At 43.0% G+C, this 14,577-nt stretch overlaps 1 protein-coding gene across 5 annotated transcripts in view; it reads left to right on the top strand.

The window, feature by feature from the left end:
* LOC134340122 (protein TANC2-like) overlaps positions 1-14,577 on the top strand; it is an 828,834-nt gene that overhangs the window by 11,353 nt on the left and 802,904 nt on the right. Inside the window, exon 2 of one of the 5 annotated variants that reach the window (XM_063036995.1) lies at positions 369-441. The exons of the other annotated variants lie outside the window; for them this stretch is intronic. The gene's annotated coding sequence lies outside the window, so the exon portion shown is untranslated. The remainder of the gene's footprint in view (positions 1-368; positions 442-14,577) is intronic. 5 annotated transcript variants of the gene reach the window in all.

The raw sequence follows: 14,577 nt of genomic DNA on the forward strand, positions 1-14,577 counted from the left end.
AAGTTTGCAGATGACATCACTTTAGTAGGGTGGGTTTTGGATGATGATGAGATGGAGTACAGGAAGGAGATGAGAGCTTAGTGGCATGGTGTATTGATAACAATCTTTCCCTGCATTGGCTTAAGGAACAATGGGGAGCACACAACCCTATGTGTACGAATGGTGCTTTTCATTTTGTACTGCCTCAGAATACTTGTATTTTGAAATGATCTGTCTGGGTAGCATGCAAAATAGTTTTCCCACTGTGTCTTGGTACATGTGACAATAATAAGCCAATTACATATTTGCATATAGTAAGTCCATAAAACAAATAAAATCCAGATTTAGAAGCGAGATTACACTCATTGTTTTGTCTTAATTATTTACAGCATGTGGAGAAATATATTAGTGTAGATGGATACCACTCTGGAAATCTGTATTGAGAGAAGAAAACTTTATAAGGTGAGAGACGGATGGTAGCTTGTTTTGTCTTGTGATACTTTTGAAATTCTAACTGGAAAGAAGAAAAATTAGAAATTGAATTTGGGAGTTAATTCATTGACTCAAGATTGATACATTAATAAAATTATCCACTTTCATTAAATATACTAGGGGGTTGGAAAGAAAAAGGAAGTCATAGAGCTATCTTGCCACTGTTTTTATTGTTGTGCTATTCATTGGAGCATACATTGTTTTCAAATCTTTGTACCTCTTATTCCTGTTTGTACAGTGAAAGTAGGTAGTTTGTAAATGTAGAAGCCATAAGTGAAAGGATAAATAATTGTATGTTGACGTAAGAAGAATTATAATATAAGCTAACCATGGAGATGGCCACAAACTAGTTCTTGAGGTGAGACATAATAAATTTTATTGTTTGATCCATGGTGAAAACCAGCATTGACAAATAAGAAGCTAAATGAAATCTTCCTATCCCACACTCTACAAATGAATAAAATATACATCTCTGGGGGAATCTGATTGTTTCCTGAGTGCATAAATGCCCTACAGCTTTTTGGGTTTTTATCAATGCATGAAGTAAATCTACAGATTTTACAGCCTTTATCTGAGACGTGAAAAGGGAATAATGTCTTTTTATTCTCATGCATTTACTATAGACCAAGATGTTCTTTGTAATTCAAGTCTATTTATTTGGTTAATGCTGACGTTATTAGGGCAAAAATTGTGCTGATATTGGAAGCTTTCTTGGACTGAAGAAATAGCTGATTTAAAGAAAAATTGCTCATCATAATAGTGCCTAATTTAAAAGTTTCATTTTAATCTTTGATGTTTAGACCTTTTTAAAAATTGCATATTTTAAAACACTGGGGTACTATTTTGATCCTGCACTCCTTTCATCTATAGATCCATTTATTAGACTAGAAATGTCTTTTTGTCTACAGTGAGGGGGAGGGACCGGGGGTAGAAGAGAGAATTCTTAGGTTGCCCAGATACTTAGATTGTGTCTAGTATCTGGACAGTAAAGACACTTGTGAAAGGCTATTGTTCATCGACTACAGCTCCACCTTCAGTCATCTAATTCCAAGCAAACTCATCACCAAACTGTGATGGAATGCTGCCCTCTGCAACTGGATCCTTGACTTCTTGACTAAAAGTAAGGACAGACAGCAACATCTCCAGCACAGTTATTCTAAACACTGGAGCTTGACAGTTTTGCATTCTCAGTTCCCTACTCCATGTTCACTCGATACTGCATGGCCAGATTCTGTCCAGCTCTTTTTACAAGTTTACAGATGATACCATCGTAGTGGCCGAATCTCAAATAATGGTGAGTCTCTGTACAGGAAGGAGATAGAGAGCTTAGTAACAGGGTGTCACAACAACCTTTCCCTCAATGTCAGCAAAACAATAGAACTGGTCATTAACTTCAGAAAGGGGGCAATGCACATGCTCTTGTTTACAGCAACAGTGCTGAGGTTGAGGGTTGAGAGCTGCAAGTTCCTAGGTGTGAGTATCACCAATAGCCTGCCTTGGTCCAACCATGTTGATGGCGAGGTCAAAGAGATTACTGGTACCTCTACATCCTCGGGAGACTAGAGAAATCTGAAATGTTCCCATCAAGCCATGCCAATTTCTATTGATGCATCACAGAAAACGATCAATCTGGATGCATAATGGCTTGGTGTGGCAACTGCTCTGCACTTGACCTCAAGAAATTGCAGAGTTGTAGACACAGCTCAGCACATCACAGGAAAAAGCCTCCCTCCGTGGACTCTTGTCAATTCCTGCTGTGTTGGTTAAGCAGCCAGCATAATCAAAGACAACACCCACCCCAGACATTCTCTCTTCTCCCCTCTCCCATTCGGCAGAAGATATAAAAGCTCGAAAGCACGTACTACCAGGCTCAAGGCCAGCTTCTACCCCACTGTTATAAAACTATTGAATGGTTCCCTGGTACACTAAGATGGGCTCTTGATATCCAAATCTACCTTGTTATGATTTTGAACTTTATTGTTTGCCTACACCAGTGGTCCCCAACCACCAGGTCGCAAAGCATGTGCAACCAGGCCACGAGCCCCGAGGAAACGATATGATTTGGCGATATGAAATGATATGAGTCACTGCACCTTTCCTCATTCCCTGTCACTCCTACTGTTGAACTTTAACGCACACGAGGCCATCAGTGACCTAAGACGCAAATGACCCATGACGTGCAAAGGAATGGGTCTGTGACCCATTTGTGAATGTTTCCGGTGAACCTTCCATGTCAGGGCGGGAAGGCGATCAACTCCTCGAGCTTGCAAATGACAGTGGGCTGAAAAGTATGTTTGACATAACATCTCTGCCGGCATTCTGGATCAAAGTCAAGGCTGAATATCCTGAGATGGCCACGAAAGCACTGAAAACGTTGCTTCCATTTCCAACATCATATCGCTGTGAATCAGGGTTTTCTGCAATGAATGCAATGAAAACTAAATTGCAGAATAGACTGGACATAAGGAACCCCCTTTGAGTATCGCTGTCTCCCTTCACCCCTCGATGGGACCGTGTTGTTGCAGGAAAACAAACCCAGGGCTCCCACTGACTCAGCGATATTGGTGTGTTGCAATGATTTCATATGTTCATACGAGGAAAATATGAGCTGTGTGTTTTAATATCCAAACGTTACTTAACACGTTATGATGCTATTGACTTATAATTCAGTTGTCCCCAACCTCCGGGCTGCGAAGAATACTCTGGTACAGCGGTAGCCAGAATGCACCCAGCACACCCTTTAAGAAAAAAAGCGGAAATAAACAAGCTAATTGATTAGGTGCCGCCCGGCATGTAAATGTCGGCCCAGATCAGAGGCGATTGCCGATTGCGTCGTCTCTGATCTGGGCCTGCATTTATGTGCCGGGCAGCACCTAATCAATTAGCTTGCTTATTTTGGCTTTTCTCTTAAAGGTGTGCTGGGTGTGTTCCGGCCACCGCTGTACCGCTGCATTCTTCACGGCAAAGAATCGATCCGCAGCCCGGAAGTTTGAGACCACTGTTATAATTGACTTATCACTCTATTCATGTGAGGAAAATATGCGCTGTGTATTTCTGTGTGTTTAATATTAAATTCGTTAGATAAATCCCTTTAGAAACAAAATTGAGTGTGTTAGCCACTTATAAGTGACTTATCACCTATACTCCGGTTGTGATTAACACCCGCCCCCCGCCCCCCGCCCCCCAGTCGACCGGTCCGCAGGTCTGCAAGAATATTGTCAATATTGAACCGGTCTGCGGTGCAAAAAAGGTTGTGGACCCCTGGCCTACACTGCATTTTCTCTGTGGCAGGTACTTTTTTTTTTGTCTGCATTCTTTCATTATTTAACCTTTAATGTTTTGATCTGTGCAAACAATATGCAAGACAGACATTTTACTGTTTCTTGATATACATGACAATAATATTACAATTCAGTTTTTAACTAACATCAGTGTAATATATGGCATGTTCATATGCCATGGCAAATAGTTTGTTGCAATGTATTTATTTAGTGCATTAGTGCTATCAGGATTTCATAAGCTGGAAATGTATGTTTAATAATATTAATAGGAATGCCAATTATGTTTAAAATGAAATAGAAGACAACACTTTTTTTCTTTTTGATATTCTAAACTTCATGAGCTGTGCTATGTAGGCCCTCCATTGATCAGGGTTGACCATGGTTGTTGTGTCCTAACTGTCTATGCAAGCCAAGGCAGTACAATATGGAGAGCAAACTGTTGTCTATGCAGCAGGCTCCCCTTCTCCACGCAGCTAATGAATCTAAAGGAACAGCAGAGATCTACACAGTTTGGCATCAGCACCCTTACAGGAATTCCGAGTCAGCTTTGACCTCAATATAGGACTGCTTTAGGATGCCACTTCAGCTTTGGACTTCTCCTTGGGGTTTACTCCTGAAGCCATCTTTGTGAATGGGTATAGCCACAAGGCAGTGCAGGTTTGAGATTAGTTTTCCTTCTAGGTGAGCTGTCAACCATGGCTTATCAGCCCTATCTGCCTGGAGCGACTGGTTTTAAGGTGCCAGTAACCCGCCTTTGCCCTTTCTCCTGTCTGTAGAAACAGTTCTGCTATGCTTAGTAACTATGCCACCCGTGAAGGCCAGGAGCTAGACTTGGTTGTCAGAGACTATCTGAGATGCATGCCATTGGGAGCATTTAATAGATAGTGGGAGCTTGTCCCTGCTCCCGGCTATGACAGCCTGAAGGAACTAGGTGTGCCTACAATGACATATTATAATAATAATGGTAAACATTTTTGTTCTGTGAAAACTGCAGATTTTGTCTAAAGTTTGAGCGAGGATAATTTGCTTTTTTTCCAAAATTATTAGCTTTTGGGTGGGTGGTTGTACTTTGCTCAGGGAAGAGTAGTGTTCTTAAAGGGGGCAAAAATGGCCAGCGATATGTTTCCGAGGAGTATTTTGTTTTATCAACTAGTTTTCATGTTCTGCTGTCCTCTGAAATGTGTAGCATTGCTTTCCATTTAGGCAACTTGTTGGCTCCCACTAGAGTACCTACCTGTGAAGATAAAGCTGCATTGTTGTTAAGCTAGGTGACTCTAAACTCTTAAAATGGAGCTTGGTGGCTTTTTCCTTCTAGTGATTCCCACACTTTGATTACCTTGTAGTGCAGGTGGAAGATGATGTCTGGCCCTTGCATACTAATCTACCTGCATGGTCTGCTGATTTAATGTACTAAGGCAAAACTTGTTTAACTTTTTAGAATTACTGCTTGGGTAATTTTTTTTTAAGTCAAAAATAAATTAGCAATTACCAGATATGAGAATGCTGTATGCAGTTTGTATGATTGACTGATGAATTGGTAAAATGTTTGTTAACAGCATTCAGTTGCTTAATTTCCATAATGGTGTTCTGATTCACTATTCCCTGCCAATATTGATGTGTATTACAACTTGACTTTCTGAAATAGTTATACATTTTTGCAAGAAATGTGCATGTGAGCTTATTATTCATTCCTGCTGTAGACTGTATACAGTGTCTATTAATCTGTACACTATGGAGGTTCAAACCTCCTGTTTGTTGAATTGTGCTTTCTGTGAGTGTCTGCATAATAACATTCAAAGTATCATATGGATCGTTTGTCAGATAGTTCTGTACCCGGTGCAAATAGTCCTGCCAAGATCAAAATAAATTGCATAACTAAGGCATCAGATTTAATCATGCAAAACATCGTTATTTATTATGAATATCATCCATTTTGTATGAAAGTTTAGCTTGTTTGCTGTGTTTAGAATCTCATGCATGCTGATTGCCACCATGTAAGTGAATTATAATCCTAATATTAGCTGTTTGAAGGCTGGTATATTGCTCCAGCAGTAGTTGTGAAATGAAACAGTATGAAAGTCACTTCAACTAATAACACAAAACTGCATTTTGCCCAACAGTATAAATAATTGATTAAAATGATAGTCATCTGCGCAGAATCCAAATCCTTTAAGTACCTTAAGTTTTGTTAGTGTAATTATGATCTTAAGTATATCAGTAATTTAACTGCATGATATGTTAAGTTTTTGAAAATACCATTCTATCTGCTTAAATGTGCCATTCCAGGTCTGCAATTTGGCAAATCTGATCACCTGGCTATACTTCTCCCAGCGTACAAGTAGAGACTGGGGACGGTAGCAGTGGTGGGGAGGACCGTCCAAGGGATAGGGAGGAGGCTTACAGTGGACTGGATCATATCCAGAAATTCATCTTTGGCTCTGAATGAATACACCATATTTGTCACTGACTTCAAGACCTGTGTGTCTTTGAGAACATACCAGATCTCCCAAACCAGAAGCTGTGCGTGACCCAGGAGAATTGCAATCTGCTGAAGGTTAGATTGTGTGTTCAAGAGTGGTGATCTCAAACTCTACAAGAAGTCCAGGTATGACCTACGGAAGGCTATCGTAAGAGTGAAAATTGCAATTCCGAGTGAAGTTAGACTAAATTGGATGCTATGAATCAGAATTAGGTTTATTATCAGCAGCATGTGTCGTGGAATTTCATTAACTTAGTGGCAGCAGTACAATGCAATACGTAATATAAAAAAAAGGTCAACATTTTGTGAGGCACTGCTCTTTGAAGATGCCTTGGATACTATGGAGGCTGATACCCGAGATGGAGCTGACTAATTTTACAACTCCCTGCAGCATTCAGCCCTGTGCAGTAGCCACCACCCCCCCCCCCCCAAACACAAACAGTAATGCAGCCAGTCAGAATGCTCTCCATGGTACATCTGTGGAAGTTTTCAAGTCTTTTAGGTGACAAACCAAATCTCTTCAAACTCCTAATAAAATATAGCTGCTGTCTTGCCGCCTTTATAGCTGCATTGGTATGTTGGGACCAGGTTAGATCCTCAGAAATCTTGACACCCAGAACTTAAAATTGCTCACTCTCTCCACTAATGACCCCTCGTGTTCCCTCACCTTGCTCTTCCTGAAGTCCACAATCAATTCTTTCATCTTACTGATGTTGAGTGCCAGGTTGTTGCTGTGACACCACTCAACTAGTTGGTATATCTCACTCCTGTATGCCCTCTCATCACCACCTGAGATTCTACCAACAATGGTTGTATTGTCAGCAAATTTATAGATTGTATTTTAGCTATGTTGCGCTCACCTCAATTATAAGCAAGTGCTTTGAGAGGCTGGTTAAAGACCACATCTGCAGCGTGCTACCACCCACACTGGACCCTCTACAATTTGCCTACCGATGGAAGCGGTCTACCAATGCCACCATAGCAACAGCACTACACACCATCCTCACTCACCTGGAGAAGAGGGATGCATACGTTAGAATGCTGTTCTTGGACACCATTCAACACCATAATTCCCTCCAGACTTGAGTCTCCTGTCACCTCAGCCTGCACCCCACCTTGTGCAGCTGGATCCGACTTCCTATTGGATCACCTCTGCCCTTCTGACCCTCAACACAGGTGCCCCCCAGGGTTGTATTTTGAGTCCCCTTCTCTACTCTCTTTACACCCATGAATGTGCTGCCACTGTGATGGAAAAACCCAGTTATCAGAAGATTGATGCTAATGAGAGAGAGATAAGTGAGACAATGGAGAAACATTCAAAATGCTAATAAGAGAGAGATTAACGAGAAAGAAACACATTCAGAATATTGACAGACCGGTTGCTTTGAACCTGAACTGTTTAAAGTTTGATGGACAGGCGATACCCCAGCAGGGGGATAAAAAGAACAGGTTCGCTAAGGCATGACACACACCACGAGATAACGAGACCCTGGAAGAGCGGTGTGCCCCCACAAGTTGGTGGAAGTTGGAGGTCTGGTTCGAGGGAACCGACCATAGACAGGGTGAAAAGGGACGATCGGCGGGAACCTGGTGTGTGTGTCTGCCCTTGCCTGGGTGCTGGGTTCACCGCGGAAGAACAGTCATATCCGGAATGGAGGGGTCACAGTCGGTGACCACAGAAGACATAAAAGGGTTCGCCCAAAAGCTAACTGCGAAGAACATCAAAAGTCTGTTTGAACCAAAATTTGCATTCTCTCTCTCTCTCCAATGGCACAACAGCGATTACTGCGAACTGTAGTAAGCTGAACTGAACTCTGCGTCACTTGAGACCGATCATTTTACCCCTAGTCTGCGATAGAGCTTGATTGATTCCTATTATCCTAGTTCTGTGTACATGCGTTTTTTATCATTGCTAACCTGTTGCATTTATATCCGTACGATTAGAGTACTGTGTTACTTATTTTTTTAATAAAACCTTATTAGCTTCCAGTAATCCAGACTCCAACTAGTGGTCCATTTCTGCTGGTTTGGCAACCCAGTTACGGGGTACGTAACACCACACACAGCTCCAATCTGCTGATCAAATTCTCAGATGACACGACTTTGATCGGCCTTATTTCTAGCAGTGATGAGACAGCGTACAGAAGAGAGGTTGACACCCTGATACCGTAGTGCCAAGTATACACATCACTGATAATCTCACCTGCACTGTACACACCGGCTTTGTGGCAAAAAAAAAAGCACAACAGCATCTCTTCCACCTCAGGAGACTCAAGGAGTTCAGCATGGGTCCCCAAATCCCTCTAGACCTTTTACAGGGGCAGAAGTGAGAGAGTACTGACTGGCTGTGTCACAGTCTGGTAGGGGAACTGTACCATCTTTGATCACTGGGCACTGCCAAGAGTGGTACAGGCAACCCAGTACATCTGTAGATGTGAACTTCCCTCCATTGAGGACACTTACAGCAGCAGATGCAGAAAGAAGGCCTGGAAGATCATCAGGGACACCAGTCACCCCAACCATAAACTGGTTCAGCTGCTTCTGTCTGGCAAACAGTACTGCAGTATTAAAACCATGACCAAGAGGCTACGGGACAGCTTCTTTCTACAGGCCATTAAAGGCATCCGTTAGTCTTGCGAGACCATAGAGTCTTCACTCTCCAGGGCGCAGGGCTGGGCAAGGTTGTATGGAAGACCAACAGTTGCCTATGCTGCAAGTCTCCCCTCTCCACAACACCAATGTTGTCCAAGGGAAGGGCATTAGGACCCATACAGCTTGGCACCAGTGTCGTCACAGAGCAATGTGTGATTAAGTGCCTTGCTCAAGGACACAACACGTGTTGCCTCAGTTGGGGCTCGAACTCACGACCTTCAGGTCACTAGTCCAATGCCTTAACCACTTGGCCACGTGCCCACACATTAGACTTTTAAATTCACGTGTCCGTACATCGTGACTGAGTCATAATGCAGAGGTTTTTACTCCCACTCCCTCACGTTTTGGGATGGATGTAAGATTTAAATAAATTCTTTTCTATTCGGATGTTCCAGGGTTGAGTGAAGGGCTAATGAGGTGGCATCTGCTGTGGGCCTGTTGCTCTGTAGGCAAATTGGAGTGGATCTAAGTCACCTCTTGGGCAAGAAATGGTACATTTAATCTCAAAACACTTCACTGTGGATGTAAGTGCCACTGGGTGATAGTCTTTGAGGCAGGTTACCACGCTCTTCTTGGGCACCAGTATAATTGAAGCCTGCTTGAAGCAGGTGGGTACCATATACTCCCAAAGCGAGAAGTTAAAGATCTCAGTGAATACACCAGCCATTTGATCAGCACATGTCCTTAGTACATGGCCAGGTACCCTGTCATGGCTGGATGTTTTGTGGGTTCACCCTCCTTGGGAGATGTGGGAGTTTGTGATGGTTCCTCCATGTTTTGATGGTCAAAGTGAGCATAGAAGGCATTGAGCTTATCTGGGAGCGAAGTCCTGCTGTCTCCCATGTCACTTGATTTAGCTTTACAAGAGGTGATAGTTTTCAAGCCCTGCCACAACTGTCGAGCATCCTTTGTTAATTCAAGTTTGGTCCAGAATTTCCACTTTGCCCATGAGAAGGCTTTCCAGAGATGATGCCTGAATATCTTGCAACTTTCTTGGTTACCCGACTTGAATGCCTCTGATTTGGCTCTCAGCAGATTTTGGATCTCATGGTTGATCAAAGCTTCTGAATGGGGAAGATTCTGAATGATTTAGTAGGGATACAATTGTCTGCAGCTGTTTTAATAAACTCTGTTACAACCATGGTGTATTCATTCAGATCTCTCAATGAATGCTTGAACTGACTTGAAGCAATTCTGTAGCTGCTCCTCTGCCTCCGATAACCACCTCTTCGTTGTCCTAATCTCTGGAGCTTTGCTCTTTAGCCTTTGCCTGTATGCAGGTAGGAGGATAGCCAAGTGATCTGATTTACCACAATCCGGTCTGGACATGGAACTGTGGGCATTCCTTATCTTAGTATAATAGTGGTCTAGCATGTTGGGACCTCTGGTGATACAGGTTATATGCTGATGGTTATTTGGCAGGGATTTCTTCAAACAAGCCTGATTGAAGTCTTTGACTATGATTTGAAATTTGTCGGGATGGATTATTTCTTTGGAGATGACATCATGCAGTATCTCAAGTGTTTTATTATAGTCAGCTGCTGGTAATATGTAAACTACGGTCAGGAATATGGAGAACTCCCTAGCTAAATAGAATGGACTGCATGTGATTGTTAGGTGTTCAGGGTTGGGGGAACATGAGTTCAACAAAATCGCCACATCGGAACACCACCAAGAATTTAACGTGAAACACATACCTCTTCCTTTTGCCTTTCCCGACTTAGCAATTCAGTCCATTCTGTAAATCAAGAAGCTTTTGGGTTTGATCACTGTATCTTGCTGACATTGAGTGAGAGGTTGTTGTTATGACACCACTCAGCTAGGTTTTCAATCTCCCTCCTATATGCTGATTCATCACCACCTTTGGTTCAGCCAACAACAGTAGTGTCATCAGCGAACTTGAATATGGCAATGGAGCTGTGGGAGAAAGCCACGTTTCAATCAAACATACAATGAAACAGACCCCTAGTTCTCTTTAATACAGGAGTCTTGTCCTCAGGTCCTCAATCTTGTTCTCTAGCGGCTGCATATTTGCCAACAAGATGCTGGGTTAGAGGCCTTGACCCTCTGCCTGGCTTGGAGTCACCCTCTTCCTGCTTCACTTTCGGCCATGGCAATGAGCTTTCAACCTTTAAAGGTGCAGTCTGGTTTGCCAAGTCCTTCAGTCAATCATGAGATCTGAAAATCATTTAGTTGATTTAAACAGCTGCCCTGATCAACCAATGGCACATTTACCCAGAATGCACTGCATTGTTTATAGATGATAGGAAAACAGAATGTTATGCAGGAGGGAAGGATTAGAGTGATAGTAGAACAGGTTAAAAAGTTGGAACAGCATCATGGGTCAAAGGGCTTGGAGTATGCTCTACTGTTCTATGCTTATGATATAGACATAAACCCTCCCCAGCAGGTTTAGCAAACCTGTCTGCAAGGATATTGCACCTCCCCCCTCAAGTTTTTGTACAGGTTATACTTTCCACAGAATAGATCCCAATGATCCACAGATCTGAAACTCTGCCTTGGCACTGGTGCATGGCACAAACAGCAGTCCTGAGATTACTACCTTGGAGCTCTTGCTTTTCATTTTTCTTCTCAACTCCCTATTTTCTCCCTGTGATTTTCTACCTATGTTGTGGATGCCAATATGTACCATGACTTCTGTGTGCTCACTCTTCCCCCTTTAGTATGCTGTGGGACTGATCTGAGACAACCCTGACTTTGGCACTTGGGAAGTGATGTACAATCTGGTTGTCTCTTTCACTTCCACAGAGTCTCCTGTCTGTTTCCCTAACTATTGAATCCCTTATCACCACTGAACTCTGCCTCTTCACTGCCACCACTCCCCTTCCCTTTTGAGCCACAGAGTCAGACGCAGTGCTACAGATCTGGTCGCTACGACTTTCTCTGGTAGGTCGTTCCCTGACTCCCCCCCCCCCCCAAAAAAAAAGCAGTATCCAAAGAAGTATACCTGTTATTGAGTGGAACAGCCACATTTCCTTTCTCCTGACAGTCGCCCTGCAACTTCACATGCCTCCTGTAATTTGGGTCTGACTACTTCCCTGTAGTTCCTATCTAACACCCTATCCAGTATGTGCCAAATGTCATCCAGCTGCAGCCCCAGTTCCCTAACATGGTTTATAAGGAGCTGCAGCTGGATACACTTCATGTAGATGTAGTTATTGTAATCCAGGGAGTGTGAAACACAGAATCAAATATTGCTGTGTTGAGTGTACATTCTAGTACAAATTGTTTGGCGACAATAAAGTATAAGGTTATCAGGAAGACTGGAGTTGTGCCAGGGCCCCCCACAATGAACATAAAATACATCACTGACCCTGGACCCATTTTCACTACACTACTAGGCCAAATGGGCACCACAGTAATGTAGCAGTGAGCCCAAAGCTGTTGCAGCTTGGGATGTTGGAGTCTGGAGTTCATTTCTGACACTGTCTCTATGGAGTTTGTACATCTTCCCCATGACCACGTGGGTTTCCTCTAAGTGCTTTGGTTTCCTCTCACAGTCCAAAGATGTGGTTAGTAGGTTAATTGGTTATTGTAAATTGTCCTGTTTAGGCTCGAGTCAAATTGGCTGGGTGGTGTGGCTCATTGGGCTGGACGGGCCTGTTCTGCACTGTATCTCTAAATAAATAAATAAAGTGCTTAATTGCCCAATAATCTCAAGAGCACCGAATGTCCCTACTGCAAACACGAGGAAATCTGCAGATGCTGGAAATTCAAGCAACGTACACAAAATGCTGGTGAACGCAGCAGGCCAGGCAGCATCTATAGGAAAAGGTACAGTCGATGTTTCTGGCCGAGACCCTTCGTCAGGACTAACTGAAAGAAGAGATGGTAAGAGATTTGAAAGTTCCACCAGCATTTTGAATGTCCCTACTGGCTGTGTTTGCTTTTTCAAAACTCATGCTCATAATTTTTAATTTATTTAATTTATTTATTGAGATACAGCACAGAATAGGCTTTTCTGGACCTTAGATTCACAGTGCCCAGCAATCCCCTGATTTAACCCTAGCCTAATTACAGGACAATTTACAGTGACCAATTAACCTACTAACTGGTATGCCTTTGAACTGTTGGGGGGCTGGGAGGGTGGTGGTTGAGGAACTGGAGCATCTGGAGGAAACCCACACGGCCACGGAGAGGACGTACAAACTCCTTACAGGCAACAGTGGGATCCACCGACTAATAGCTGTGCCAATCACAGTCGCACCAAATATCTGTGATAATAAATCTGATACTGAACGTTGTTAGTTGTCGCACCTTAGTCAACCATTCAGACTATGTATCTGTAATCTTTTTTGTGTTTCTTAATAAACCATCAGTAGATTAGGAAAAAAACAATTGACATTTGTGCCAAGTTGACAGCATTTATGTCAATGTCATTGTATGCTTGAGTGTGAAAGGAAATGAACTGAGCAGTTGTAGCATTTTTTAAAAATCATTGTCAGTGATATTTAGTTTTTCAAAAAGAAATGAAAAATGTGGGGGGGGGGTGGGTAAGAAAAAACAACTAAAATACTTGGAAGCACGTACTACCAGGCTCAAGGCCAGCTTCTACCCCACTGTTATAAAACTATTGAATGGTTCCCTGGTACACTAAGATGGGCTCTTGATATCCAAATCTACCTTGTTATGATTTTGAACTTTATTGTTTGCCTACACCAGTGGTCCCCAACCACCAGGTCGCAAAGCATGTGCAACCAGGCCACGAGCCCCGAGGAAACGATATGATTTGGCGATATGAAATGATATGAGTCACTGCACCTTTCCTCATTCCCTGTCACTCCTACTGTTGAACTTTAACGCACACGAGGCCATCAGTGACCTAAGACGCAAATGACCCATGACGTGCAAAGGAATGGGTCTGTGACCCATTTGTGAATGTTTCCGGTGAACCTTCCATGTCAGGGCGGGAAGGCGATCAACTCCTCGAGCTTGCAAATGACAGTGGGCTGAAAAGTATGTTTGACATAACATCTCTGCCGGCATTCTGGATCAAAGTCAAGGCTGAATATCCTGAGATGGCCACGAAAGCACTGAAAACGTTGCTTCCATTTCCAACATCATATCGCTGTGAATCAGGGTTTTCTGCAATGAATGCAATGAAAACTAAATTGCAGAATAGACTGGACATAAGGAACCCCCTTTGAGTATCGCTGTCTCCCTTCACCCCTCGATGGGACCGTGTTGTTGCAGGAAAACAAACCCAGGGCTCCCACTGACTCAGCGATATTGGTGTGTTGCAATGATTTCATATGTTCATACGAGGAAAATATGAGCTGTGTGTTTTAATATCCAAACGTTACTTAACACGTTATGATGCTATTGACTTATAATTCAGTTGTCCCCAACCTCCGGGCTGCGAAGAATACTCTGGTACAGCGGTAGCCAGAATGCACCCAGCACACCCTTTAAGAAAAAAAGCGGAAATAAACAAGCTAATTGATTAGGTGCCGCCCGGCATGTAAATGTCGGCCCAGATCAGAGGCGATTGCCGATTGCGTCGTCTCTGATCTGGGCCTGCATTTATGTGCCGGGCAGCACCTAATCAATTAGCTTGCTTATTTTGGCTTTTCTCTTAAAGGTGTGCTGGGTGTGTTCCGGCCACCGCTGTACCGCTGCATTCTTCACGGCAAAGAATCGATCCGCAGCCCGGAAGTTTGAGACCACTGTTAT

The sequence above is a fragment of the Mobula hypostoma genome, chromosome X1 (genome assembly GCF_963921235.1).
Source record: "Mobula hypostoma chromosome X1, sMobHyp1.1, whole genome shotgun sequence".
NCBI classification, from domain to species: domain Eukaryota; kingdom Metazoa; phylum Chordata; class Chondrichthyes; order Myliobatiformes; family Myliobatidae; genus Mobula; species Mobula hypostoma.